Below are 27,441 nucleotides of genomic sequence, written 5' to 3'. Positions count from 1 at the left end.
TTGAAAAATGATGTCCAGCTCAATCATCTTTTGTAGCTTCCCCAGCTCTTAGCATTCTCTGCTTCAGTATAACAATAATCAAAATCAATGACCTGTTATTTTATACTGTGCTTTGGAGAACATGTTTTAAACATAATGAACAGATAAAACAGCATGGTGTCATTTATCCTTAAAGTTCATACAACATGCACTGGAAAAGTTAGTAGCAGATGACTATTTATATCCGGTTACTTATTTGCCAGCTGAAGAAGATATTTTTTCATTAATTATTAAGTTATATGAAACATAGGTTTGATATGAATAAGCTTCAGATAGCAGTTTTACACAGAAACATGTCTTTATCCCCCAGATTCTCTATGCCCTGCATGGCGTGCATGATTAGTGCAGGAGCTCTAGCAGGCAATATGTCTGCCGTGCGATCCAGGAACAGCCTGCAGGGGCGTGCATGAGAGCTCATGCACTAATCATGCACGGACTAAGCCTTGGTATGCAAATTACCCCATTTGCAGGAGAAAGTCATGCAAATGAGGTGATTTTGCAATCCTGGAAGCTTGTAATAGTCCATGCAAGACAAGTGCTATCTGCAGAAATGTACTCGGTTAGTAACCGAGTACATTTCTGCAAAATCCGAAACTGAGCTATGACAGCTCCAAATAAAGGCTGTATATCATTGAGGAAGCATGCCAATAGCCAAGTATATGGCCATTGGCATTGCAAACAATAAATCATATAAAAAAACTTTTATTTTTTTTTTCGCTGATCTGGACTATTTAAACATAGGGCAGCAGCACGCAAACGGGATCGGGGGGAAAATAGTAAAATAAACCGACAATAAGCATTCTAACTAAAATCAGTATTCTGCCATGCAAGTCAATGGCAGGCAGAAGACAACCTGGCCAGTGAGTAATGGTTGCCAAGAGGGGAGGCTCAGTGTGAGACATGCAACTACGCATTAGCAGGCAATCCTATGCAAATGAGGGAAAGGATAGTGAATCCCAGTTTTCTCCAGCATGTGAGGCAGGTTACAGCAGTGTAAGAGTATGAACAGCTGGGTGCAAGACTAAGATATAGGTGACTTTATGGGGGTGTGTATCAGGCATACTGTAAGTGGATTGGAGCCCTGTGGCTCGGGATTGGTCCTAAATTAGCATAACTAAGCTAGGGGTGTGTCTAAACCTGCCTAGCATTCTTTACAAAGCCAAAGCGGGTGTGTGTGCCGCACACCAGGTTTTAAAGAAAAAAAATGTAAACCAGGAAATAGCAGCTCTGTGCACATTTGAGCACTCTGTGCAGCATGCCCCGGGCCTTAAAGAGGAAGGCAAGGGGAAGGGAAAACAGCAGTAGGAAGGTAATCAAGGAGAACTAGCTTAGCTGGCAGGAGAAATGTATCAGAATCAGCCAATTACACAGGCAGCAGACCAGCCCAGCACACCACTATAAACTATGCAAACATCTTTTCCCCTTGATTTTTCCCAAAAATTCTGCACCACCGGTGTATACAAATGGGGAAATTTTACAAAACAAAAGCAAAACAAAAAATGTAAAGGACTGCTTTTGCTATCATAAACCAGCATATGCAAGAGGCTGAGGGTGGAGAGGATGTGAATGCTGCTGACCAACCCACAGTGAGGAGACAGAGAAGAGTGTACAGACCCAGGATAACCTACCAAAGGCTACATGAGCTGGAGATAGTGGAGTGCTAGAGGGTGAACAGGGACTTCCTACAGCAAATTGTTGAGCTGTGACAGCCGCGCCTCAAACACAGAACTAACAGAGGGAAACCCATCCCAGTGGATACCAAGGTATGTGTAGGCCTAAGAATACCAGCTACAGGTAACTTCCAAAGGCCAACTGGGGATATGATGGGGATCTCAAAGGCATCAGCATCCAGGGTACTCTGCCAGTTCCTGGATGCCATGTCAGCACATGTCAGTGAGCACATATATATCCCCAACACCCGTGAGGCATTGACCAGCAATATGCGTCTCTTCCACCAAATAGCAGAATACCCTCCTGAGGCAGAGGGTGCAATAGACTGCATGCATATACACATCAAAGCACTACCCAGTGAGCAGGGTAGAGTCTACATCAACTGCAAGGGCTTCCCCTCCATCAGCTGCCAGGTCGTGTGTGATGCCCAGGGCATAATAATGAATGTGTGTGCTGGCTGCCATGGAAGCTATCACGATTTCCACATCTGGCATCTGATGCAGCTGTACTAGAGATTTGCCAATGGGGACATCCCACATGATCACCTAGTGGGGGATGCTGGATACACACCGGAGCCGTGGCTGATGACACCCATCAGAAAAGCACACACACCTGAACAAGAACTCCATAAGGTGGCACACACACGAACAAGAATCAGAATACAGTGTGTGTTTGGGATGCTCAAGTCATGGTTCCGGTGCCTGGACATATCTGGTGGGGCCTTGCAGTACTCACCAACCACATGTACCCAAATTGTCCTTGTATGTGCCATGCTACACAATATGATCCTGTGGAAACAGCTGCAGCAGGAACAGCATGGGGCAGGGCTACACAGCCCCCCACCATTGTTAAGGCCTGCACAGGCACAGAGTGACTCAGAGGAGGAACAACCTGAGCCTGCCCCAGAAGGCAGAAGGAGGCATGCCCAGTATGCCATGGCCTTGGCAAAGAGGCAATGCATAGCACATGCACTGACACAGTAGGGACCCAGGGAATGACACCTCTTTCTGACTCGTGCATACAGTAAAAGGGATGCCAAACATGCCACTACCTGTGCACAACCATGTATAGGGAGTGTACTATGTGCATCTGACATAAGCAGCTTTGTAGCACCACCCTCAATACTGGGACACCCACAAGGTAAGTGACTCACACATGCCAGTCAGGGAAGGGTCACATACCCAACAACAGTCACAGCCAGCAGGACAGGTGTAGACAAACACAAACAAATGCTGTATATGGCCTCTGAATGAGGCCTATGGGTAATCCCCCCAGGCCTACACAGACAGACTACAGCAGGCTAGGCAGTTGGATGTCAGTTGTGAAGGCTAGGATGTCAGAAACTAATATGTAGATAATTAAAAGCTAAGATCTGTAGTACACTGGTATGCCTCTAGCCAGCATGATAGGTAAGACTACAGACTGAAATGGAGTACCTGGCATACCAGTACAGTCCTAGCAAATGTGTACAAGTGTCAGGTGTAGCCCCCCCATCCTACGTAGACTTATAGTAACAGTCAGGTGTGTCCCCCCCATTCCTGTGTAGAAATGTTGAAATAGTCAGGTGTGCCCTCTCCCCATCCGACATAGAAATATAGTAACAGTCAGGTGTGTCCCTGCAAACCTGTGTAAAAATGTAGAAATAGTCAGGTGTGCCCCCCCCCAACCTACATACAAATATCGTAATAGCCACGTGTGGCACACCCCCAAACCTGTGTAGAAATGTAGAAACAGTCAGGTGTGCCCCCCCCCCGCTATGCAGAAATGTAGCCACAGTCAATGCCAACTGACCGATGGATACCCTGCAGACACATCATGCTACCTGTCAGTGTACAACACAAAGGTCAGAACCGCAGTACAAACTATTTAGACTTGATCCACACATGCAATACAGATGGCCATACTGGGCATGCTCAGACACTTAAACACATGAAGGCCATGTCTGCAAACACCAGTGGACCAGACATATCTGGCAGTTGCAGTTCATAGTGCAGACACATGTCAGTATGCACCACTCCTGCCTTGCACACACAGTGTATAGGAATACAGACATATATGTAAGGACAATGCACTATAATAAGGCAAAGGCACATGGACATAGATGTGTGGAAGAGGATCACCGTTACAAGGAGCCATCCAGCCCTGTCCCACCCAGCACACAGCCAAAGGGCCCTAAACACATGAGGTGCAGATGTCATCCACTGCAGATAATAGCCACCAGTATCTGTCAGCATTACAGACTATGTGGTGCACGTGCCAGCTGTGCAACTTGACTATACAAGGAAGTAGTCATGTAGTAGCTGTATACACGTACCTGTGACATATTACCCCATGTGTGCCCACATGTGGTGTGTCAACCCCTAGATAAATGGGTTCTGGCCCATACACACATTGCCCTCCCCATAGCCCTACTATGACAAGTCTGCTGAGGTTATCCAATGTGAAATATACCCTTGGGAGAGCTGTAACCCAATAATCTCTGTGGCGCATCCCATAACTACATACTGTTGTAATGTGCTAAACTAGTTTGGTAGGAGTTCTAACCCCAGAATTGGCGAGTGTGCTTGTGTGCATGTCTGACTGTGTAGAGAGCAATGCTATTTAGGCTACTCACACTTCTTACAATTCATATACTCAACTTTGGCAAGGCTGCTGATATCACCAACCTAGAAATACACCTCTGGGAAGGTTGTAGCCCAGTAATCTCTGTAGCACATCCTGTAACTGCCTACTGCTGTAGTGTGAAAAAGTAGTTAGGTAGGTGTTCTAACACCAGACATGGCAAATGCGTGTGTGTGTGTGTGTGTGTGTGTGTGTGTGTGTGTGTGTGTGTGTGTGTGTGTGTGTGTGTGTGTGTGTGTGTGTGTGTGTGCGTGTTTGTAACTCGTATCCTGTGGAGAGGTAGTTGTGAGTGTGTGACACCCGTGGCCAATGTGGAGCTGGTTTTGCATATTTCTTATATGGTGGCCCTACTATATATCACAATGTCAACCATACTGGGATAACATATGTAAAATAGCTGACAGGCTAGGGTGCAAAGCCATACTCATACATGTAACATCAAGGCCTGGCAATGACAGTTAGCAAACCCAGTATTACCCAGATCACACTGCCTACCCATGTCTCATACACACACATGCCTAGGCAACAGCCAATATGTGGGTAGTACACTGCATATTGGCCACTGATAGTGACTATGGAGTGATAGCAGTGGGCTACAGAAGTCATGTCACCCTGCCCATCTGTCCAATATGCACGTACATGCAGACAGTGCACCTCCCCCATGTTCCCCAATGGACACCTGCACCACCTGTGGTGCCTTCACATGTGACCCACAATGGACATACCATGCCTGACAACATGCTCTGTATGGACAGATGACACTGATACCAGGGAATGCTGTTAGCATGCTATCAATGTAGGTGCAGGGTAAACCTGCTGCTCATTACCAGTTTCTGCCACAGGTGGGCAAGACTGGCACATCTGATGATAATCCATGTTCACAACATGGGCTAGACACCCCAGGTACAGTTCTACATGTCACTGTACATGCATGTGGGAGGGGTGCACATCCTAGACACCATCCATGTCATGGACTAAGGAACACATACATGGCAGGCGATGTACAGCATTGGCCACACACAATAGTCACCCAGGTGACTGGATGGGGGATACAATGCCCACCTGTGTGGGTAAATGCAGAAACTACAGTGCTGAGCCACAATGCAGACAATTGTCATGTGGCCTGATGCCAAGGTATACCCATCATCTACCCTTGCATAGCCTGATAGCACAGTTAACCACCACACACCCGTGCAGACATGCACCCATGCATGTCAGTACTGGCACCCAGTGCATTTGTGTGCATGTTGTATGGTGCGTATGGCCACATCCACACTCAATACGACCCCTATGGGCATACTGAAGCATGCTGTCCAATGTCTGACACCTCCTCATAATCTTTGCCCTTACGACTTCTGTATGACCGGTGTGGTGCATGTGATAGCTGTACAGTGATGTGTTGTGGCAATCCCACTACTGATGAGTTGTACTCCTGGCCCTGCCAAGTGTGTCAATGTGAGTGCATCCCTGTTAGACTGTGGCTGTATTGATGCTGGCACCTGTTCATGCAGACAGGCACCTGTATGTCACCTACCTTATATGTACCGTATCCCTGCTGCAGATGTCACTCACCATCACGTATATGTTCTGAGTGCTCCACAACAGGTAACCCATGTGGTGCATCCAATAACTGCATCTAGCTATGATAGCACTACATAGTTGTTGGGGGGGTTGATACCCTGTGCTGGTAGGTGTGTGACACAAACATGCTACAGTTTTACTCCCCCTCCCCTCCCTGACAGGTATTTGCCTCTAACTGCCTCGCCCACCCCCTCTCTGATGGATGTGGAGACGCACACCAGCTTTGCTTAGGCAGCATCATGTGTATTTTAACTGATGCTCATGATTACCTGATGGCCTCAACATGAATTGCAGCCCTCCTCTAGCTGATTGCATGTGGAACAGCTGTGGTAACATTCCCATAGCCAATTGCATGGAAACACACTCCAATATCTAGTAACATCATGGTGGTGTTGGCCCTTTTTATTCACTGTGAGCAGGTACCAGATCTTTTGTTTGGCAAACAGCATATCAGATGGATTGGGGAGTTACCTCTAACAACATACACTGTGGAAAGAGGACAACAAACAGGAGGGGGATGTGCCGGACCTGACTACAGACTGCAAGTGCTGCTATACTGCATTTGGAGTAATGTTGGTTTAACTCATTACATCCGACTGACACCTCCAGGTGCATCTGGAGTTACCTCCTACTGCTTGTTCATATTTGCATTAATAATTCCAAAATCATGCTACATACAAGGTATCAGAATGTTTTATTTTGAAGCATACATGATGGCAAACACAGCTGAGTTGGCATTTGACCTATGTCAGTAAGTATCTGGCAGAACTGTAAGGTGATAACTTCATTTTTAAAAGGCTCAAGCCACGCTCACTAGGAGTTAAAGGTACACACTCAAAAGAGCTGTAGTGGAGGGAATGTGTTAACAGTATTTGTCTGAATATGGCTGTCATACATGTTGCAGTACCTGCCATGTCTGTTCCATGTTTATGAGGAATCCCCATCTGCAGGGTCATCTGCAGACTGGCCAGTGTTGTGCCTTTGGTTTCATGTGTTAGCTATGGAGAATCTATCTGTGGACTACAGAAGGTAGTGTGAGGATTGCAGTCTGTAGATGGTGAAGGCAGTGACAGTTACTGACTTCATATCCCTCATAGGACATATGTTGCAACAAACCCTGTTACAACAGTAAATGTTTGAGGGTACAACAGCAACATGTCAATATTGATCCTGTGTATGTGCTTCCAGCCACACCTCTGTCAACCTTTGTACATATGTCGCGCATGAAGTGGTGCATATGTGCTGTACACCATAATTAGTGTCATTATATCTGAGAACAAGCCAGTAATATATCTGACTGCTACACATATTATGTACAGTAGGGGTTATATTTCATGACATAACCTGGACATTCTGTGGATGATTGTACAGTACTGAAGTCTGTGTACTTATGGTGAATGTCGGCAGTGTGTGTATTGTTAATATGTACTTTAGCCTGTGTACAGACTGTGGTAGATGTCATTGTTCTAGCTCCCCTCCTAGCTGATGTTACATGCCACCCCACTGTATGGTACTGTATTGGTGTACATGTTCGTATGGCCATACACACACATGTCCCATACCACAGACAGCCATCAAACCAAACTGTGTAGGAGCTCAGTATATGTAGGGTCATTCTGTGAGTGGCACATATGAGGATGGTGTTGAACAGATAGTCCATATACTGTACTGTTATGCTAGCTAACCATGTGAGGCTGTGGCTGTGTTCACATAGATTGTGGTTATGCACTTTCACACAGGTGTATCTTACCATGTGCTGTGACATGCCTGTGGAGCCTGCTATATATGCAGGTACATATGCATTCCCCCATAGGGGATGTAGGCCAGTGTTGAGCCAGTCCGCCTGTTGCCTGCACAGTGCATTGTTACATGCCTGGCAGCTTAGTGTACCCAGTGAGATGTCATGAGCAGATACTTGCCAGATGCACTGATGCCATGCCTCCCTTAAAAGTCATGTACATCAGACAGAGCAGTGGGATGCTGTACAGATGTATGTCAACATCTAGTGGGTAGTATGTGGCCATGGCACCCCTGCACCAGCAGTCATTATGTGTCAGGCCAGACAGGAGTGTGTGAATGCATAACCCCTGGTGGCAAATGTATACCAGTCATTATGTGTTATACCCATCTACATGGTTGTCTACATCCATATTGGAAGGCATGTTACACATGTTGTGCACTAAGGACCTATGTGTATACCTCCAGACTGTACAGGGTATGCCAGAATTTCCACATATATTGACCAATATCTCTGCTGTAGTCCACAGGGCCATTACATGCATGCAGCAGTACATTACAATGATTTCCTTAGAATGGCTGCCAGTAGCCAATGGCACACATGTTAGAAGCAGATGTGACCTTCCACACACACCATATCTGTGAAGACAATCCCAATGGCAGTAGCAATAGTGTACTAATATTCCTGCTATACATACCTGACATCCCCTTGGACTACGACTTTGGGACTGTAGGGGCTGGGGTAGGGCTACACTTCATGTCCAGGACATATGGTGGAAATATATGTATATATACTTATCCAGATAGCCATATATATATATATATATATATATATATATATATATATATATATATATATATATATATATATGTAGATATATACACATATATATATATATATATATATATATATATATATATATATATATATATAATTACACATGTGTAGTACTTTCAATTACCACTGTCATGGCAATCACCCACTATAAATCCCTACATCATGTGGGCGTGGTCCCTTTACATTTCTTGTGCGATGGACATCCTACCTGTGTGTGGGCATCAGTGTTACAGACAGCAGGTAGCACTACCTCTTACTGGAGAGCCTGCACACTCAGGGCAGCTACATATGTGTAGGAGGTTCAGGAACTATAGACATAGTGTGAGTACAGTTGTGCTATGCTTTGTATAGCACTGGTGTTACACGGTGTGTGTGTACAAACAACTATACCTTGGAATGCAGTCTGTCTGCATAGCTCTCAACTATGGGCCTATCCTCTTGGTGGCCAAAGGTGTGTATGCCTATCATGTGTTGTCTGTCCACCACACAGGTCCTGTGTCAGATATGTTACTGGCAGTGTGTGTGTTGAGTGCTATCAGTACATGGCTACATCCATTTCTGTTTCTGAACTCAATACCCTGACTAAGGGTATGTTGCAGACTCTCCTATAACACCAGCAACATGCTTAGTGTATGGCAACAGTTCTCCTTGTGTGTGCCTGTGTCCCAGCCTCTGTTCTCCACCTACATATCAGGCTTTGCACATATGACATGCTGTAGGTAGTTGTTCCATAGTGGGCTGTGAGTACATCACATCACCATTGCTGTCAGCAGTCCACACCTTTTGCATCCCCCACACATACAGTGGGGCTGGGGCCATATATGTGTGGGCATCACCTACACAATACATGTGTGCTCTTATGCACTCCAGAGGCCAGTGTATGTAACAGTGGTATACGGCCCTGTATTAATGAGTTGGGGGGGACACCATAAATGACCTAGGCTGTTAAAATATGTGGGGGTATCAGGGGTGAGCTGCCTTAAGGTATCTGGATGTACAGTACTGTATACTTCACCTATATTTACATTACTTACATATCCTGGGTTAATGCAAGCCTACCGCCTCCTGCCATACAGACAGTTCTGTTTGTCAGTGTGCATGTGAAGGTGTCAGTTATGCCTTATTATGTAACAGTTACAAACCGTTGGATCACATGATGTCTTTACCACCTACTTATGTTGTACAGAGAGTAGATAGAGACTGCTGGACTATATACCTGCATTACATACTGTTGATTGTTTGGTATCTTGTGGCACAGTCTGTCCTCACTATTCTACAAATCGAAAGGCTTGGCCAGGACAGCAACAGTTGTGAACCTTTCCAGACTACTGTAGTAGTATAACTGTTTTACAGTTGCATTCCTTTGTGTATATGGATGTCAGTGTCTGAACAGCTATATGACATGGCATATAGAACTGCAATAGTACACAATGAAAGGTATTACACTTCTGCAGACCTGTGTGTGGTGTTTTCCCTTTGACCTCTCTGTGGGTATATGTTGCAGGCAACAAATGTCATTTGTATGGGTGTCCCATACAGTGTCCAGTTATTCAGGTGTTAACTGTAGGCCTAGTGGCTGTTCCATATTGTGTGCACCTTCTACGTATGTATCGTACTGTACATATATCTGCATGTGTATGTGTAGTCACATGTATATACATATATATGTATATATATTTATCCATATATATATATATATATATATATATGGTTCTACCTGACATAATCGAAACCACACAACACCGACAACCACATCACAGTCCATAAACGAAACCACACATAACCGACAACGAAATAACCGACGGTACACAAACACGAAACCCCATACAAAACAAAACACATCCCCATTCCACAAACCACACACACAACACAAGCACACCAAAATCCTTACAAGCCCACACTAAACCTTACCTAACCCTAAGGTCCGTACACTTCTCTACCCTTACCTACCCGCTCCCTATAACCCTAACTCACTTAACCCCCCCTATCGCTCCCTAACCTAACTCACTTAACCCACCCCTATCCCCACAGACCGTCAATCTCCACACTTACCTGCTTACCTTACCCTAAACGTCGTCACTACCGCATACTCACACAGCCTTTCCCCATGTCGGCATCCTCGGCGTTGGTGTTGTCATCCGTCGTGTCGGTCTTCTGCATTGTCGATGTTCTGCAACCCGCGATTCGTCGGTCTTCTTAAACTTCGATCTTCTGGAGCTCCAGTTCGATGTCGGTCTTCTCAGCTGTCGACGAAGTCAGGTAGAACCATATATATATATATATATATATCTACACACACACACACACACACACACACACACACACACACACACACACACACACACACACACATATATATATGTATATATGTATCTGCATATCTGTGTATTCGTATCCTGGGGATGTTGATGGCTTCCACAGTTTACATTTCCTATGGGAGGCAGACTGTACTGCATGATATATCACCAATACCAGCCTGACATCATACAGGTGGCATGTAGTCCTGTTAACATCTTGTGCCCATGTCATGTCAGGTCCTGGTTATGAGTTCTGCAACACTTGGTAGTGTATCTCAGGGCAGACGTGTATGGCTGTGGGGTGGCCTATTTGTACAAGATGTATAGTGTGTGGGGCCTCCCAACCCCATTAACAGTTCATGTGGACATATGTGTGCTTGTTACTCTGCCATTGCTATTTACAGATGTATGGCCATATATACCGATATAGAAATATATATCTGCTTACATATAAATAACTATGTCCATATATACCTACATAGATGTATATCTGCGTACACATATAGAACTTGCTGTGTATATACAGACATATAGGTGTAGACACATATAAGTGTCGATGTAGGCATTTTCATGTATATATGTTCTCATATATATTTAGATAAATGTATAGAGATTTAGAAATTATATATATACATTACATATATATGTTGTATCTGTTTACATATTAATATATTTCCACACATACATCTAGAATCTAGATGATGGTGTACATTCTCTGTACTGTTACATTACTGGACTGGATGATATGTTTGTGAAAACATCGGGATTATGTATATCTGCCATGACTTAGTGGTAAATCACTTTGTGTATGATTTGCAGGACCCTTGGCTTGTTTGTTTTGTTGCTGGGCAGAATATGGCCTGTTGGATACAGACAGATTAAGGCAATTTTTAGCAGTTGTAAGCGGGTCTGCATGGCGCTAAGCACTGCCTACACAGGTTAAGCAATATAGAAGCTAACTGACTGTAAGAAACTGTAAGTGGCAGATGGCTGTGCTTAGCTCCACGCAAACCCGCTTACAACTGCTTTAAAGTGACTTAATCACTTTGTATCCAATGGGCCATGTTCTGCTCAGTAACAAAATGAACAGCTCCTGCAAGGCTCAAAACCAGGACCCTGCACAAAGTGATTTACCACTAAGCCATGGCAGATTTACATAATCATGATGTTTTCACAAACATATCCAGCCCAGGTATACAACACTACAGGGAATGTATTCCACCATGTAGATGTATGTGTGTGTGTGTGTGTGTGTGTGTGTGTGTGTGTGTGTGTGTGTGTGTGTGTGTGTGTGTGTGTGTGTATTTATATTTAAATGGATATAACATATCTATATATGTAGATACAGATATAGAAATATATATATATATATATATATATATATATATATATATATATATATATGCCAATATACACATATGTACATAGATACGCATACATCTATAGATATATATGTATACATCCATATGTCCACATATATACAGCAATAAATATATATATATATATATATATATATATATATATATATATATATACATATATATATATATATATATATATATATATATAGATGTAAGCATATATATGGTTAACCTTTCAAAGGGAGAAAATCATTTCTCCAAAAGCTGGAAGGTCGAAAGTATGTTTTAGCATTGCAAAATCTTGGAATAAATGCATCGAATGTGCAATGAGCGAATGTCACTATGCATTTGCTCATTGCATATTCGGCATTTTGGTTGTGGATTGCACTATAGTGGGGATCGGGAAAATATCCCTTTCCCCACTGTAGTGCGATCTCGGAGTTAAAATATTAAAGTAGGGGGTGTGGGGGGTGCATGGAATGTACACATACCGATTGAGGTGTGTCATTGGGTTATTTCTGCACATATGGTAGGCATGAGAGAGAGAGTTCAATTAACAACTAATATACCCTTGTAGTTTTCACAACATTCTTAGTCACTGCAGTGATCTGTCCCTTACATGTATTATTACACTACTCAATGGCCTTATATTGTACACTGGTATGTTTATAGATTATTATATACATGACCTGTGTCTTACATACAGAAGTCACAAGATGCAGGTGTTAATGCAACATATGTTGAGAATTGCTCTCATACACTTTGGGTGAGGTGCTAGACTGCCAGGTTTGTTTTCATATACATTCTCTGAGTATTTACACGTCTGACTATAAGTTATATGTCATTAACAGCTGCCTACATTTCTTGGATCATCACACTAATTTTTCAGGGGAACAGGATGCCAGGCTGGTGATGTGGGCCATTTATCTGGACAGGCTGGACAGATTGGAACAGTTGTGGGGTATGAATATACATACAACTTTCTATTTGAACTTTCTAGCAAATTCTGTACAGTTGTTGGGTGTAATTATACATACAGCTTTCTATCTGAACATTGTAACAAAATCTGTACAGTTGTGGGGTATAATTATGCATACAACTTACTAGCACTCCCGGGATTCAAACCCCTGCTGTGTGTGACAAAAACAATTACAGTTAATATCACAGTACACTGTGCTATCAGGGAATTGATAAGAAGCTTTCTACTGTTTTCTGTGTAAGTCTCCCTTACTTGTACAATATGACTGACCTCTTGGCAGTTCCAACATTGTTATATAGAACTTCATACACATTTTATCTGCATACCACAGTGTGGGTAACACTGCTTTATACAACAGTACTGTTTATAGTATGCAACAGTTCAACAACATATGAAAGAAAAGTAAACAGAAGCAATCCATGGGTTATACCTTTATTTACAGAATATTAACATTTATTTCTACTGGTACGACACTTTCTAAGGCTCTTATATTTATTTGTTATGACAGTACATGCTGAATAATTATTAACCTGCCTCGCGATGCAGCCTTTGCAACCTAGCATCATGGGCTTGCTGGTTTCCAGCCCGCTCATCTGCAGCTGTCAGAGAAATACAGTGATATTTAGTCATACCTATCCATAGTATACACCAGCTAGGCAATTATTAACTACTTAGTAGAATGGGTACTTACACAGTACTGGGGCATTAGGTATCTGCCGAGACTCCTGGATCCACTGTTTCAGCACATCCCCTCTCAGCCGCTTCAGGTCAGCATGGTGGTGCCTGACCTGCTCACCAGTCCCGGGGATACCTGTGGCACTTTTGAAGTCACGGGCAAGACTGTCCCAGGCCTCCATTTTATACTGCGAGCCCTGGTACTGGCCCTGCAGTAGTCTCTGGTCATGGTGTTTTACTAGGAGCCATACCATGATTTTTGACTCCTGGATGCCCCAGCGCTGAGCTCTAAATCAAGTGCCTTCACCCACACTAGTCATTCTGACTGCAGTAGGGAGCTACAACCAGTTATGGGAAGTATTCCCGCCTGTGGGGTTTAAATATGGCCAAATTCCCGCACTTTCCATGATTGTCTGGTTTTGAAAAGGCTAAGCTATGGGCACACCTGCTTACCTAAGGTTAGCAGTGCTTAAGGAGGTATTAAGGAGGCAGATTGAACCGGCTGCCCTACCCATTGCTTACACTTAACAAGCTAAGCTGTGCAGCGGTTAGCATTACTTAACAGTTACTTAGCATTATATTTGCTTTTTGGCAGTGATTTATTATTCATTACAGGTTATATATGTGTCTGGTAGCCATGATCCATGTGAGCATACACTGTATGTGGTCCTGGGGACGTCTACAATTTATTACAATAACACCTCACATCTGTGCTTACTGCAGTACTCCAGTTTACATATTTATGTGATGTAGCTGGGAATACAGCATAAGGCCTTATAGAAAATCCTTTCACATGTTCAGCTTGTTTTCCTATGGAGAGGTTTGTTTCTTGAAACCTCACCCTTACATACTGTTGTGTTGGCTTGGTGGTTAAGTACTGTGACTGTAGTGTACAGAGTCCTGAGTTTGAGCTTTGCAGAAGCTGTTTATTTTGTTGCTGGGCAGAACACGGGCCACTGGGTACTGAGTGATTAAGGCACTTTAAAGTAGTTCTAAGTGGGTGTGACAGATTTGCGCAGAGCTAAGCAATGCTAACCTCCAGATACAGATTCTTACAAAGTTAACTTCCACTTTGCTTAATCTGTGTAGGCAATGCTTACCCCCGCGCAAGCACACTTAAACATGCTTACTAGTGCTTATATATGCTTACTACTGCTTATTTGTGCTTAAACCTGCTTACTAGTGCCTTATTCATTATGACACTGACACTTCACATGTGCATTTAATGCAGTACTCCAGTTCACATTTAAATGTTATTTAGTAGGTTATACAGCAAAAAAATGTTCATATACAGATTTCACATGGAAAATGTAATATGCTGCAGTGGGACTCGAACCAAGAATGCCTGCTCATTAGGGGGATGCTCTGCCCACTACACTATTACTGTGCTGCTTCATTTGCATATATTTTCCTTGTTATCCTCTCTAGCCTTTTAAGCTGCTTTAACTGTAGCTAAGCGATGGGCATACCCACGCACCTACAGTTAGCTTTAATCAGTGTTTTAAAAAAAAATAAAAAGGTTTCTTTATTTACTTTTTCAGTACTGTTGCTGTTGTACACATGGGGTACTGTTGATGGGGATATGCAGACACCTATGAGCAGTCTCTCTCATCTCTTAACACTTTCTGCTTTTCTACATTGCAGGGGTGTGTGTATTCTGATAGATCTGCTCTCAGACACGCCCCATGCACTCGTGCACGCTTCGTGTCAGCCTGGGAGCTCCAGCAGCACACCTTAATTAATATGCATGGCGCCCTGCCGTCCTGCTCCTAAATGGGTGCTTCCGTGCAGGACTAAACTAGTCCTGCATGGAAGATTAGTGAATCCGGGGGTATGTCTTTTATTGTTAACCAACATATTATACACTGTGTACTCAGTACTAATGTCAATTGCCATTACTGTTTTCTTCTATGATGCAGTATTGTCCCAGTTATCCATATTACACTTCCCATACAAAAATACTCTCTACCTGGTGAAAAGGAATATTTCTTAGCAGAGAATACCATGCAGCTATTCAATTCCAAATACAAGACAGTCAAAAATTCTGGATGCAAACATAATAAAGTATCATGATATCAGAATATCTCAAGATAGAGAAATTCAACTATATGTTCAGATGCAACTCCTTTTATATCTTAAAATTAGGGAAAAAAAATAAAAGATTAGTTTATACAAAGTTCAAAACTTTCTTGACTTTTGATTAAAACACAAACACACATTTTCAAGGCTGAAAGGAGTAAACTGATAACAAGGTATGCATATGGGAGGATACTGCTCATGCTTTACTTTTGACATGGCTTATGTGTTTCTCTTTCAGCAAACTTATTTCCTACAAAGTACCTAAATTCCTTTCAAGGTTAAATGATTACAAAAAAAAAAAAAAAACATTCACCATCTGTTTGCTAAGCTGTAATGAACTCTAACAAAGTCAAACTGTTCTTAGCTGAAAAGAAATACTATATGAAACTGTTGCAGTGCTTTAAGCTAGCTGTATATCAAATAAGGTTATAAACTAGAATATCCATTTCAATGGGAAAATAAATAAATAAAGAATAAATAAATACAATTAATTTGCATATTCACACATTTGTTTAAACATATTATGTGTGAAATGCATAATATGTTTCTGTATATAGAAAGTGATGATTAGTGAAGCAGTATGAATGGATAGTGATGCAAAGACAATCTGTGCATAAAACAGAGCAAATAGGAGGTTGGGGCTGACAAAATGGTTAAGGTGTCTACCTCACAGACACGAGATAGAGAATTTTATTTTCACCATTGGTCACTGACTGGTTATTGACTTGGCATGTAATAGTTTGCAGACTGAGTGCCTAATATTTATATATGAACCAAATTATAAACACAACTTTGATGACAAAAACACGCACCTACATTACAAAATTCTTCATTCCAGTTCATGCAACCTCTGATGCTTAAAAGGGTCAGTTCCTTTGTTTATAAATCTGTTTTTCCTCTGCAGAGAAGGTGAGCAAAAGAATATGTGCTACTTTTTTTCACTGTGAACCATAATAATTTTACAGAGAATTTTGTTGAAAAACATATTTCTTCTTCTCCATGCATTTACATATTAGTATCATCTTATTTCAGTGCCCATACAGTTAAAGTCTTGTCCCAGCAGTTTGAAGTGATTTCAATAAAAACTACAAACACAGGTGATTAAAATGTTTGCCTTTCAAGCATTATCTGATAAACAGTCAGCTTTCTTCACTTGGCAGAAGAGATTACTGGTAGTCTTAAAGAAGGATTTCATGCTAAGAATGTGAGTAACTGTTGGCACTTACAGATGAAACCTCCTGCTTTATCCATGGGTCATACAGAGGGCTGATGGTCAATTAAATAATGCAATTTCTTCCGCAGCTTAGTAATGCAGTTAGCTTTTATCTATTTATGGAACAGGCCGAAGCAGTGTCTGTGTCCATACTATTTTATAGTTGTATTTTAACAAACATTGCCAGTGTTTCTGATAGAATACTGCACTTCCTCTGTAAATTACTCTAGGGATTGATGAGATTAACAAACTCATTTCCCTTATGAGCAAAGCTGGTTTGTACATAAGTCACCAAAAGCTAATACTCAGAGTGTTAATCCTGTATGTGTGGTTTTACCTCCTGCATGCATTAGTGGTACAGATGGAACAGTGAAAAAATAAGATATATACATGAGCATACGTAAAGTATGTTACTCTTCCACTATTTTTAATAGAAATTTTGAAAAATTATATTTCTATATAAAAACAAATGTTAATATTGCTGTTTAATCCTTAGAATAGCAATTAGCTCATATAGAATAAAACTTTAGAGCTTATACCCTGACTATTACCACACTGAAACAATCACTATCAGTGGTTCAACGTACATAATAATTACAATTATCTACAAGTTTAGAGCTCATTTAAAAACATATCTTCTTTCCCACAAAGTTTTTTCCATTCATTTTACAAAACTGCATTGTGCCTTATTGTCTGATATATAGTAACAGTGCTGCAAATGTTAATGTAAACCCATTTGGCAATTTTTGCCTACTGTTCAGAAGGATTTGCACTTTTTAGTATGTTATTGAGTCCCTGATGGGAGCTTTTTCATACCCGTATTTATTGGGATGGTTATTAAACATGTACATAAAGACAGCCTAAAACCAAATATAGCACATCTCAATATACGTAGCATTAACAACAAAATTGCCCACCTCCACACCCTCCTAGATGTCCACCTATTTGACATTCTATGTTTATCTGAAACATGGCTAAACCTTACAATTAAAGACAATGAAGTCACCCTACCTGGTTACAATATCCTGAGACTAGACCACACAGCCAAAAAGGGAGGGGGGGGTAGCAATACTTTATAAAGCAGAGCTACAAGTTACCACTGCAAATCTTAGACCATCTTTAGACAATAATGCTGAAATCCTTATTTCTAAATTTCAAGTCAACACATGTAAATCCATATATATCATTTGTATCTACCTTCCTCCTGGAAATAACATTAATAACTTTGAAAATATCCTTAACTGGCTTTCTATTAATCTCCCACAAGAAACTATAGTCCTTGGAGACTTTAATATCGACTGGAAGTCCTGTAGTACTGCACACCCTACCACCCATATTAACCTATATGGCTTCTCACAAACTATTACCTCCGCAACCAGGATTAATAAACCCAATAACAAAGAAAGTACCTTAGATTGGATTCTTACTTATACTCCTTATCAAACATACAAAGTAGGAACCCTCCCAGATGATCTAATTAACCACTCACTAACTTATATTATCAGACATAAAACCAATTTATCTTACACAAATACTTCCAGGACAATATGGACCAAAAAAAATTTTAACCCTCAACTTTTCCAAACAGAACTCAAGCAGTGTAATTGGTCACCACTAAATCCCTCCCACTAGATGAAGCAGTACAATATTTTAATTCCACATTCTTAGCCACCCTTGACCACCACTCCCCATCACGCTCTATTAGAAATAAGACTAAGCCTGCCCCATGGCTCTCAAAAGCTACTAGGCAAAAGATCCTTCTTAGAAACAAATCCTGGGCAAAATGACGTACTACTAAGAATCCTACAGACCACCAAAACTTTAGACAACTTAGAAATAATACAAAAAAAGCTATCCTCTTAGATAAAAAAAACTTTTATTTCCAACTACAGCAAACTTACCAAAAGAAACCACAAAAGTTTTGGACTAGCATTAACAAACTACTACACCCAGGTCACTCTATCACACCTAACCCACAAGGCTCTAATCTTGAAAACCCCACACAAACTGCCAATGCCTTCAATTCTTTCTTCACAGACGCCATCCAAACTCTTGCTAGTCAACTATCTCCAGGTACCTCAAATCTGCCTACTTCTACTACTAGCCCACTTCCATCATTTCAGTTACAACCCATTTCTACTTCCTTCATTTGCTCCCTTTTCCAAAAACTAAAACCTACCACCCCCTCAACTGGCCAACTACCAGCAGAATACCTGCAAAAAGGAGCTAAAGCCATAGTCTATCTCATTTCCATACTGATTAACAGAACCATAAGTGAAAGAACCATCCCAACTATCTGGAAAATCGCTCAGATTATCCCCCTACATAAAGGTGGGAACTCTAACGACTTTTCAAACTATCATCCTATAGCTTTACTCTCTCCACTGACAAAAATAATGGAAAAATGCATCCATAAACAACTACTTAACCACATAATCCAAAATAACTTACTTGCCAACTGTCAACATGGATTTAGATGATTCCACAGTACTACCACTGCCCTGCTATGCTTTACAGACTGCATTAACAAAAAACATAACAACAATATTCTTTCCTCTGCAATCTTTATTGATTTATCTAAAGCTTTTGATATGGTTATCACCAGTTACTTTTAAATATACTGAAATCCCTTTCACTTGAACCTCTAGCGATAAAATGGTTCAAATCTTACTTAGACAATAGACAGCAGGCTGTGCTATGGGATAATAATCTATCTACACACCTCACCATTTCCCTTGGTATTCCTCAGGGCTCCATATTAGGCCCAGTCCTATTTTCCATTTTTATTAACGACCTACACTCAGCAATTCCTTAAGCCACCAGTATTCAATACGCAGACAACTCCACAATAATTTGTTCAGCCACTTCTACATCTGAACTACAGCCCCTTACCCAAAAAGCATTTAATACATTAGAACAATGGTTTTTAAAATGCTGCTTCCTCCTAAACCCCCCAAAAACTAAACTTTTACTTTTCACTCCAACCAAAAGTCCACCCCAGCATATTTCACACTCGTATCAAATAATGGCACTCTCATATCTCCTGACCCAACCACTAAACTCTTAGGAATAACAATAGATAGCAACCTTAACTATTATACTCATATTAACAACACAATAAAATCAGTCAACAAGAAATTGGGGTCCCTCTATAGAATCAAACCCTTTCTTATACTATTAGCCAGGACCGCTATAGCCCCAACTCACTTAATCTCCACTCTACTCTATGCTTCACCTATATACACTAATCTTTCAAAAAACAACTTCAACAAACTGGCAATCTCCTATAATATTGCCAGATTTGCCACTGGCTCTCCTTTTAGAACTCATCATTGTCTTAATCTAAAGCAACTAGGATGGCTAGAGTTTCAAAATCAACTCCAATTTCACCAACTTGCTATTGCCCATAAGACCCTGTATCAACCCAGCAATACTCCAATACTCTCTAGCCTCATTACCCCCTACAACAATCTTAAAAAGTTATGATCCTCAAATAAACTACTTATTTGTATTAGCAGATCCAACAACTTGGCAGGAGAATCTCTGTTCTCTAATACTGTTGGAAAGCATTGGAACCTACTACCCACTGAACTCTTATCTCTGTCCTCAGTAACACTTTTTAAACAGAAACTAAAACTATTTCTCAGTACACATTGGTTATGCCCCTGTACTAACCCTGACTAACTCTCTTTCTTTATACTAATGAATACCTTTCACCTTTTACTCTACTGTACTAACTACAGACTTATCCTTAAAGAACCAAAAAGACCATGATATTGCAATTTCAATCTATGTATATATGTATATAGTAACATCTTTTTGTACATTACCTTTACTGTTTGTGTTATATTCACTATGAGTGTTGTATTATTATTAACAACAGCTGTGTTAAGCTTGGACTGTTGCAACATTCTATATTGTATTGTGTGTGTGTGTGTGTGTGTGTGTGTGTGTGTGTGTGTGTGTGTGTGTGTGTGTGTGTGTGTGTGTGTGTTGGAGCTTTTCTCCCAGAGCCTCTACTGAAAATGGACATGTATCCAGTTTGACTAGCCCGGTCAACAAATGTAAAATAAAATAAATAAAATAAAATAGGGACAGTAAATGTAAACACACAGCAACAGCATCTAAAATGTACCTAAAAAAGTAAGGCAGTATTTGAAACCATGTTGGCTAGGCTTAAAATGGCCCACAAGGGCAACTAGCATAGTACTTATATTTAAACTATGTATCTATTAGCATAAGGCTGTATAGATTATACAGAGGCAGGAGATAGACTCTTGCATGTTAAGAATATTTGAGTTTTGTTTTACATCACTTAATCAGAGAAGCATTGTGCCATCATAAAAGTAAAGATATATTCTAGAAAAGTAAACAGCAGATCCATTTTCCATAAATATAAGTAATTCCATATTTTACTCATTGTGTATAAAATATATTTTCTAGAGGAGTAGCATAGTTAGGATTCAGGAGTATGTTAAAGTGATAAAATTCTACTTACTTGTTAAGGCACAGATCATAGGACACCTTTCATTATGCAATATATTACAAAGTTGATGACTATTTTGTCCAGTTCTTTGTTTTCTGAGTAGGAGAGATCATCCTGCTCTAAGATGCCATTAGCCATATAGGAGGAGACCCATACAAGTCTAAATATTTCGAGCATTTTAAAACAGATAATTTTCATGCTTTATTTTTTGATAGGGTTTGTTTTACTAGGAAAATAAATGAATGAATGCATGTCTAATTGAAATCCATTTGTGAAAGAATATAAACATTATCAAAAGTGTTATATGCACTAGAGACCATTTGTGGGTGACCTACAGTATGACTAGGTGTGATGGAGACCATATTAACTTCAAGGTTGCTTGGAGCCAAGTAAAACAATTGCATTTTTGTAGAGCAGATATAAACAGCAATTACCTGCATGCAAAAGACTATCCTGTGGATTCAATAAACTCCTTTCAGGCTTAGCGCAAAGCCTAAACAGAGTTTACATATTTGCATGGTGAGCAGCAGCACTAATTGCATATGCATGCCATGCACCATGTTTAAAAGTTAACATGCAAGGTCTTATGGCTAGAAAAAGTGTTGCTGGCCAGGAAACCATGTAAGGCAACACAGACAGCAGCAGACATGTGAACCTGTTTACCTACATGCAAACAAGGTCTGCGTGTTTATGCAGAATGCCACAATGCTTACCAGGGTTATTAATAAAGCAGTGTATATAGTTCCAACACATTATATGTAAGTGTATAAAGTGCAGAGTGTTGTGGAAACCTGATTCAAGCATACGGAACAAAGTTGTGTAAATGATCCATAAGGGTAGACAGACTGCATTATAAATAAACAGTGGAAGTGTGTGTATTGAATAGCAACACACAGATAAATTGTAGAAAGAGTACAGGGAAAGAGGACAGGTGAAACATGGTAATGTACAGCAGATGAGGGCATATCAATGAAAGTTGTAGAATGAACACTAATCACATATCGACATGATACACTGTGGACTGCACGGTGAATGTATATTATGTGACTGTCACACAAGGTGACATAACAGTGGAGAAGAGTCTCTGTGATATAAGCATCCTGACATGAAAAATGGAGAGGACATATATATGATGTCATGAAAGGAGATACTGCCAGCCTGGCTAGCTGGAATTTTGTAAATAATTATATGTCATTTGTGAATATCAACATGATTTATATAGAAGTGTGACAGAGGGAGATACTGTCAGCACAGCTGTCTGGAAATTTGTAAATGGTTATGTGTCATTTGTGAATGTCAACATGCTTCATATAAGATTCTTGTGTTACAACTGTATTAGAATTGCATGTTATGTATATGTCACACTATGTTTGTACAGACGTGTGTTGAAAAGGGTTTGTAAAATACTGAACTTAAAAATGTAACCGCAATGTACCTTATTGGAAAAGAACATAAATGTACATGCACTATTGTAACTGTTTAAGCGTATATATTTTAACAGTGGAAACTGGAAGACAGGAGGTTAACTTTAGACATTAAATTACTTTACAGCAGCAAGGAGACACAGTTTCTAAAACTAGGGAACTTTCTCTATTGTCTTAGATGTGTTTTATTGTTTTATGATTGCCAGTCGTTGCCATAGATCTGAGGAAATGCCTTTATCTATGCATTTTTAAAGGTAGATGCTAAATGCTACCAGCTGCCATCAATGGTTGTTTTGAGCCTGGGAACTAGGAGTCAGATAACTAGCAATGGTGTCATTCTGCAAGTTATCCCAGCAGTAATATTTGCAGTATTAATTTGAGAACTCTCTGAGTGAGACAGCATTCTGTATTCTCTTTGACCTGACAAGATCCAGTTACCACACATCTTCCTTGCTCTGAGTAAGTTTCTTGGTTATAATAATTAACTTAGATATAGTCAGGAAAATAGCAAAGCTTTATTTAGATGTTATTCTTTCTTTATTTGAGACTCTCCTGCAATGTTGTTTTAAATATTTCCTGTGATCTTGAACACTACTGTCACTGTAAATATATACTGAGTATTTTCTTGTTCTTTTAATATTTATTATTAAATATATTTAAAACTTTCATTATGGCTGCTCTGTCCAGAGGTATTTAAGTTATGAGAGTACTTGCATATTTATGTGCTGACATTGTGGGCCACTCCTAATAGCCTTGCTCTTGGTCAAACTACCACTTGCAGTGATAGTAACATTACACAGTAAGATTGGACACCCTTTGTTAAGGGCCTTAAAATAGCTGATAAGGAGTGACTGGTGGCAGTTGAAACTACATTATAGTCTGGGCAGAATGGGTCATAGCCAGTAAACCTGTGCCAGCCTTTCCCAGATGTGTGTTTGTGTATGTGTGTGTGTAAATCAAACCTCAAAGACTGTGTCCATCAGTTGCTTGGGCAGGACACAAAGCACTGGTTGAACAGAAAGGGTGCTGAAGGTCTTGGCTTGGTCACTCAGCTGAGATCTCAACTCTATATCTGTGCCAGTGGGGATTCTTATTGGGGATCTGGAAAAAGAGGGAGAAACCAGCCCAGGACTGATTGTGGTCTCTGTATGCTATTAAGGGAAATTGCACTTGATGAAGAGAGTTGCATCTGGAAATACTGTGTGCACCTGTTATCCTTCTAGTGTACATCCCCCACTGGTGCCAGTGGTGAGGATTGAGGTTGCTTGATTACTGGTCCAGTGGTGGGCCGTCGCATATGGTATGGTATATACAATAGGTGTTAGATGCATATTGTGAAGCTGTGCAAAATGAGCAGTCTGAATATGACTGTAATGTCAACATAGGTCTCAGCCATGTGGAACACATAGTAACAGGCTCATGGACAACATCAGACAGAAGCACAAACAATCATAAACAATATTGGAATAATACCACCAGTAATCACATGTCTTTGACATAACACATGATTGTGAGTGATCGTAGATGGTTCTGCAAAAACACCCTTGTACAACTATTATGATTTGTCAACAATCTATGAGGGGAATCATGGACACCATCCTGAAACATTAATATCTGCTGGAGTTGTTAGGAAGGACACTATTATACCTGTACTTGAAATTATGATCAATTCAGGCTAGTTTACAGGTGTGCATAGCATATATATGGCACAATCCACACTGTCACAAATACAACCCATGCCATTAATGTTGTCGATCAGCTGTGTATGTACTTTGTGCATCACAGGAACATGTATCATGCATGCATCTGGTATAACACCTTGATGGGGGTTCTGCACCATCAGACACTAATGTTTATGCAACAAAAAGAATACTTAAGTATGGCCAAGAAGATGTGTGGGAGCTCACTGTGGCATATGTGGTACTTGAGTAATACATCCCTAGAAGATGTGTAGGGAGGTACAGGTAGAAGGATGGATTGTACTTAATTATTGGTGTGATGAAGGCTATGAGCTATGAAAGTATAATGGTCTTTGATGTGGATGTCCTGCACATACTCAGGAATTGTGTTACATACAAGGGAGTAGTCACCACTGTGGGCACATGCTGGTGGGCGTTACGCATACCATCTTCCTGAGTACACAGATTGCATACCACTCGGTCTGTTAATAGGGGTGTGCTGTCTACATTATCATTAACTTGTTCATTTGTTTTATAATGTAACAAATCCCCCACAATTTTTTTCATCTCATGTATCTTCATGGCTGTGGCAGCAATCCTTTGTGTGTGTTGATGCTGTCTGTTGTATACTAGTACTCACTTGGATTCATTGATTGTCTCCAATCTGCAGTCCACCAGAAAGCTGTTTGGACAAAGGATGTGTATGTCATTCTTGACATTAGTGACTTAAATAATGAACATGAAAGGGTCTAGCACACAGTCCTGAGGTACAGACCTGATCACCGGACTCTAGATATAGCTCACTTCACACATTTCAACATATTTATGTCATGTATGTGATCCAGAGATCTACCCACTTGGTCATATAGGTATTTATGGCCACTTGTGACAGTGCTACAATAATAACTCAGTGTGGATTTGTGTCAAATGCCTTGGCCTGATCAAGTTCTACAGGATAATAGTGTTGTCATCATGCATGCACTTGTTGAACTTCGTGAGGACATCTAACAGATGTAACAGGCATTAATGTAGCCTGAACAAATAACAGATACCTTTCGCACATAGCCAGGATATTACCAGTGTCCATTTTGAAAAGATCCTTGATGACATGTTGGTCTATCTCACAGATGAGGAGAGTGCAGGATGTGTCTACACATGCATGCATACATCAGGTGAGGCCACTCCCGCAACTCATCAGATGGATGCATTTTGATGTACTCCCTTCTTTAGGAACATATTCCATCTGGAGGCTGTGCTAAAGTATGGATCCAACTGTTTCTGGTAGGTCCATGTTTTGACTTATGCTATTAGGCAATGCATGATACTGTCACAACCCAATGAGTATGTGTTATTAGCCATACAGAGCACACAGATATTCTGCTCTACTTAGTGCAGAAACTGAGTAATGTCTGCATGTATACTTTGGCTAATGGACAGTAGTGGCAGTGGGGTGACAAGTGAGACAAACTGTCACCTAGCAGATTCTCTGTTTCCTCTGGTTGGGTATGTCTGGTGACATCCACATGCACATCTATGCTTAGTTGTGTATTCCACTTAACATTTTAAATGAATTGGAATAAATGATTTGTGAAAAGACCTTCAAATACAACCATGGTCATTCATCATGTTCCAGACACTGGTACTATGCACACAGTCATACAACTGTAACAATGTCATGTACTTACATCAATTGCTTAACATACGCCTAGCTTGATGCCATATCAGGACATTTTACAGATCAGTTGTTTGTGGCTCATGCAGAAAATTTCCAGGCACAGATGCTAATGGTCACACAATAGTGCTGCTTCCCCCCTCAATAATCCTTGGTTATGGCAACACAACAGCACATACAATGAATTCCACAAAGTTGCAGTTGTATCAAAACATGTGATACTTATGTGACTATGTAATCACTATTATATTATATTGATGTATGTCACAGAGCATTTAATTATGGCATGTAGACACTTGCACACCTATGCCATAGGTTGATCTGCTCCACTACAAAAACACATGTTCTGATTCACCAAGAATATACATACAAGTGTACCATGCCATGTCGCTCATGCCACTCAACAACAAGTATTGTTATGACTCTGTCATAGTTCATGATGGGGAGAATTACTTGAGACATAACTCTCTGGATTTTATGAAGAGACTCATGACTGAGCTCTCAGATTATGTATCCCAGGCAGGTATGACCCTAGTCCTAAACAGCATACTACCTTCACCCAGGATGATGCCACAATATAAACAAAAAATGATCAACTTCAGCAATTGTCTTAGCTTCTGGTGTTAATCCATGGAAATCCAGTATCTCTGCCTCAGATGACATGGTCAACAGGCCACGCTGCTTTGCCAGAAATGGCGGACCTGTGTCCTCTAGGGTGTTTGATGCTGGCAAAGGTGCTTGCCTCCCGCATAGTGCCTTTCCTAGGCAATGTCAAAGCAACAAAAGTTCCAATGTAACAAAATCCACTGGAAGCAAACTCAAGGTTCTGCTGCTTAATGCTTGGGGTCTAAACATGAAGCTGCACTGGAGGAAATTGCCAACCTGCTAGCTGGCAGTTGGGTGCAAACTTTACCAATCTGTCTCCACCAACCATAATCCAAAGCATACTTGACACCAGTTTTCTGCCTAGTATCCCTAGATGTCAGGTCATATATGCACACTCCAAGGCTAAAACATGGCCTCAGTGCTACCAGAAAACATCCCAGGTTGCTTACTAAGCAATCTAAAAAAGTCCTAGCAGAGCCACT

The sequence above is a fragment of the Protopterus annectens genome, chromosome 4.part0 (assembly GCF_019279795.1).
Source record: "Protopterus annectens isolate FY-2018-M chromosome 4.part0, PAN1.0, whole genome shotgun sequence".
NCBI classification, from domain to species: Eukaryota; Metazoa; Chordata; order Ceratodontiformes; family Protopteridae; genus Protopterus; species Protopterus annectens.
The sequence above is the reverse complement of the archived record's forward strand: the minus strand, read 5'-3'. Positions refer to the sequence as shown.